Here is a 5,001-nt window from a genome sequence, read left to right on the forward strand (position 1 = left end):
CCCCCCCCGGGTCCTCCCCCCCCCCCCCGCCCCCGCGTGCAGAGCTCCCGTGGGCGACCGGAGAGGCTCGAGGGGCGGAGCGCCGGGTCCGGCTCCCCTGTGGGTCCGCCACGGGAAGCCAGGGCTAGGGACGCTGGTGGCCGCCATGTCTGCCATGTCTGGGCGGGACCTGGCATTGGACAGGGAGGGTGAGGCCCGGGAGATGGCACCGCAGCTGTGGGGTCTGTGTCAGGCAAAGGCTTCTTGCGCCCAGATCAGGTACTAAGGGGCGGGGTTGGCGGAGCTAGAGTGGGAGGAGCTAGAGCGGGAGGTGGTGATGGTGGTGGAGGTGGTGGCTTCTGCTGCTGCTGCTACAGCCACCACCGCCACCTTCCCGGAACTTTTAATCACCTCACGGTGGGCCCGTCCTCTCTGGCCTCTGGTCCACCAGGGAGCTACATCCACATCTCACAACAACAACCTTCCCTCCCCAACCCCAGACACCCGGAGGATAAATCAGGCCTCCTGGACTTCCGGGAGGTGGGCCTTACACGTGATCTTCATGATTGGACACATGGACATCAGGGTCTCTGCCCACATCACCAACTGGCAGCAGCCCTCCAAGTGCCCTGCCGATCTTGTGCAGGGTTTCCAGGTGACCACCCCCACCTATCCCGAACCTCCCACCTCCACCAGGGAAGCACCAGGTCCCCATCTCCAACCCGCCCAGACTGATTCTGCTGTTGGTTCTAGGGCAAGGGGTACATGTCCAAAGGCTCACGTGCCATAGTACCGCTGCACCTGGCCTGGCGGGTTCTCTTACCCCTTCCCCAGGGGCTCCTGGCCCCTAGGGGGAGGTCTCTTCTGCTCCAGTCCCGCCCAGACATGGCGGCCACCGTGGTCCAACCACAGGGCAGCCGAACCTNGCCCTTCGCGCGAGAAAAAAGGCCAGGCTGCGTCCACCAGGGCTCCAAGATGGCGGCGCCCAGGTCTCAGCAGCTCTGCCTGAGCACCTCCTGCTTCCAAGCGTCCCTGGAGCACGGTCTCCTCCATTCTGGCCGCACCTAGCCCGCTTTATGGACTAAAGACCAAGGGCGAGGCTCATGGAGGCTTCCCGAGGCATCTGGCTGTGGCTCTGGTCCTATCCGGGGCTTCGCAGTGATGCCAACAGGTCTGCAGGAGACATGCTGGTCGTGGACCCAGAGCCCCGGCCACTCCAACCTAGCCAGTCGGTATCACTGGGCACACGCTCACGGGGAGCATCAACTGTCAGGACTCCACAACAGGCCAGCCCAATCTTGAGGCCTCTAGCAGCCCACACAAGGGTATGAGGTGGCAGGCAGGGCCCAAGGGTCATCTCTGGGGTCCAAGTCCCTAAGATAGAGGACAAAAGGGTCCCGAGGATCCAGTCCTTCTTCTCCCCCGGGGATGCTGGCCTGGACAGTGGCGCGCACGGGTCCCTGTAGACGGCAGCCTGGAGCCGAAGCACAGACGCCAAAGCGGGCCCGTGCCGTGCCCGGGATCCGACCCTGGACAGCTCCCTCGCGAGGCAACACCGGGCATGGGCTCCAGACAGGTGTGCCCACGCTCCTCAAGACGTGTGCCTGTTGTGGCACTGGGGTACAAGGACAAAGGTCTTATTTCCCATAAATCGGCTCCAATCCTCTCCTATGCTGAATACCTGACCATCATAGCAAGGGCACCCTGAGTATCTGCCTCTCACGCCGGGGGCACACTAGAATCCAGAAGAACCACATGTGTAACACACACACACACACACACATCATGAACACACTCAGAAGCACACACTTGCTGGCAAACACATTCTCCCATTCCATTGCCTAAACACCCCGGATCTCTCTCACACACACACACACACACACGCGCGTGCCCAACAGAACACACACTCATACACACGTGGTCCCCCAGCGAAAAAGGGAGATGACAGTTGTAAGTCAGCCTTTTCATCCTCAGCGGGCGACCGACTCCCCAGCAAGCGCCTGTATAGGTCACTGATGGATGTCTGTTTCTCCCCCAGTCCTGTGACCATGGGCATAAAGGGACCCCTGGCAACCACAGGGATCTGCCACACAGGGCACTGCTCTGCTGTGGCACGAGACTGATCCAACTCTCACCCTTGGGGAACCCTCAATTTCTGCCCTGCCAATAGCACCTGCTTCTTCTCCCAAGACTCCGGCCCAGAGGCCCAGCACCTCATTCTTCCTAGGGCAGCGAGTAGATATATTCTGTCCCACATGTGCAAACCAACACCGCCCCCCAACCCACGCCCAGTCACGCATCTCCACATCAGGACGGTCCTTCGGGTCCGTTCCCACACTTCACTTCCATGAACCTTGCCTAAGGACACCCCACTGGGCACACTCCCTCCTCCACCTGTGCCCTGGTCCCCACAGGACTTTCTGAAATCTGACATGTATGAGAAAAGGGGGCATCAGGCTGCCTTTACATCTTGGTTGGGGGAGAGTTGAGTGTGAGGAAGGGGAGGAGGAGTTTGATGTTCAGGAACAGTTGTGGACACACCCGGATGCACAAGGAGAAGGCAGGACACACCCTGAACCTTCTTGTAAAAGTGAACCTGTGGGATGGGGCGCCTGGGTGGCTCAGCTGGTTAAGCATCCAACTTCGGCTCAGGTCATGATCTCACTGCTCGTGGGTTCGAGCCCTGCGTTGGGCTCTGTGCTGACAGCCAGCTCAGAGCCTGAAGCCTGTTTAGGATTCTGTGTCTCCCTCTCTCTGACATTCCCCTGTTCACACACTCTCTCTCTCTCTCAGAAATAAAAAACATTAAAAAAAATTTTTTTTTAAAAAGGTGAACCTGTGGGGACAGCAGAGGTCTCCACCTAAGGCCTACTTGCGTGGTCTAGGTCACTTCCGCGGTGGCACTGGCCAACGGGTCCCACAGTGTTGGCACGTGTGGTCAAACGGGGGCCGCAATCCAACGGGGCCAGGCCCTTTTGGCACGCAGGCTGTCCACGCTGGCCCCTTGATGACCAGCTGGGAAGCCCAGCGCGGCGTCTGGCCGCAGAGGCAAGGCCCACTCCTCATCATTGCCCTGAACGCTCTCACGGGAGGCTGGGGAAGGCGGCCTGGAAAGGTGACGTGTGCAAACGCAGAGCCCTTGGCGGACCGCTCCGCCAGAGCCTTGAGTGCACGACCGGGGTTGCCAGGCCTCGGACAGGGAGGGTGAGGCCCAGGGAGATGGCACTGCAGCTGCCACGTCTGTCTGAGGCAACTGCTTCCTGTGCTCACATCGGGTACTGGAGGGCGGGGTTGGCGGAGCTAGAAAGGGAGGAGGAGGAGGCGGCGGTGGCGATGGTGGCTTCTGCCGCAGCTGCTGCTGGTGCCAATGCCACCATGTCTCCCCTTACACTTTAACTCACCCCAGGGTGGGCCAGTCCCTTCTGGACTCTCCTCCACCAGGGAGCCATCTCCACATCACACATCAACCACCCCTCCCCAACCCCAGACCCCAGGAGAACAACTCAAAGCTGCTGGACATCCAGTANCACCAAAGTACCAGCACCCCTGACCGGTGAGTTCTCCTACCCCTTTGCCAGGGGCTCCTGGCCACTTCAGGGTGGCTTCTTCTGCTCCAGTCCGGCCCGGAAATGGCGGCCACCAGAGTCCTGATTCACAAGGCAGCCCAGCCAGGTGCCCGGTGTCGCTACCAGAGTCTGGAGCATCCTGGGTTCACGGGAGACCTCTGCACCTCGGGGCATTGGTGGTTTGGAGTGAGCACCCTAATTCTCTCCCGCCTGGGGCTCCCCACGTCACTCCCAAGGAAGTCACAGCACAGGACTCACGGGATGGCCACTGAGTTCCGCTAGATGGCAGTGTAGCACCACAAATGCCCATGCACCCTTCCCCCAGGTCTTCACCCTCCTCCCTTTGCCTGAGAAAAAAGCTAGGCCTTTTGGCTCCCAGGTCCCTCCACTGTGCTGGAGCACCTCCTACATCTGAGAATCCCTGGAGTGCAGCCCTGTCCCCTGTTGCTCCAGGTAGCCTACCTTATGACAGAAAAGCAAGGGCGCGGCTCATCTAGGCTGCCAGAGGCTCTGAGCCTTGGCCCTGGACCAGTCTGTGTCTCTGGCTCATTTGTGACCTTGGGAGACAAGCCGGTCATGGACCCAGAGCCCCAGAGCCCCAGCCACCCGGATCTAGCTAGTTGGTGCCTGACGAGGGGCACAACGCCCACACGGGCGTCCTCAGTCAGGGCTCCCAGACAGGCCAGCCTCACGTGACCACGAAGCCTCTAGCAGCCAGACACACAGGTCCCCGCTGGCCCATGGGCAGGAGACGTGGGGTCAACGCTGGCGTCCACCTCCTTCGGCCGGGGGATGGACGGGTCCCGACCCTTCTTCACCCACGGAGTGCCCACGGAGATTCAGGCGTGGACCACAAAATGGAGCCGTAGCACAGACACCAAAGTCAAGTCCATAGTGCGATCCACACACGGAGGCAGGGAGGCCGACTGACACTGAGGGAGTGAGAGATGACCCATACAGGGAAGAAAGGGCCAGGAGCCAAGGGAGGGGGGCCGCNCACTATCATCAGGGACGGGGCTATGGCAAGGAGGGTCGCCCAGGTGTCCCCTAATTCGGGTAGGCGGCCACCCACCCTATTGCCCCACACGGTATTCCCAAGGCACCCATCTTGGGGACTCTGACGGAAGGTATGGCTATGTGCCAAGGTCACTGAGGCCCCAAGGGCCTTCTCCTCTGGAGTCACCCATCAAGGCCCACAGGTCCCCACTGGGTATCAAACGTAGGCCAGCGAAGTCCTCCTCTTTGGCCTCAGGGCCAGTGTGACCCAGCTCCTGTTCTCCAGGAAGGCACCCGAGCACCCAAGCCGGGCGCTCTGGGGTTCCGGGGAACCATCACCTGTTGGAACCAGGGCGCAAAGTACGTTGGCAAGGGTCTCGGAGCCAAGGAGATGTCCAGGATGTCCACACCCTGCCCCTGGGGTTTGGCTGAGGAGGAGGTGAGGGAGCAGAGCCTCTCC

General features: G+C 60.9%; 1 long non-coding RNA gene across 2 annotated transcripts in view; it reads right to left on the bottom strand.

The window, feature by feature from the left end:
* Positions 1 to 5,001, bottom strand: part of LOC144240772 (uncharacterized) — a 35,088-nt gene that overhangs the window by 24,977 nt on the left and 5,110 nt on the right. Inside the window, exon 1 of one of the 2 annotated variants that reach the window (XR_013337849.1) lies at positions 3,547 to 3,601. The exons of the other annotated variant lie outside the window; for it this stretch is intronic. This is a non-coding gene — a long non-coding RNA (uncharacterized LOC144240772). Of the gene's footprint in view, positions 1 to 3,546; positions 3,602 to 5,001 lie in introns of those variants that run through there. 2 annotated transcript variants of the gene reach the window in all.

Source organism: Crocuta crocuta, unplaced genomic scaffold (genome assembly GCF_008692635.1).
Source record: "Crocuta crocuta isolate KB4526 unplaced genomic scaffold, BGI_CrCroc_1.0 scaffold531, whole genome shotgun sequence".
NCBI classification, from domain to species: Eukaryota; Metazoa; Chordata; class Mammalia; order Carnivora; family Hyaenidae; genus Crocuta; species Crocuta crocuta.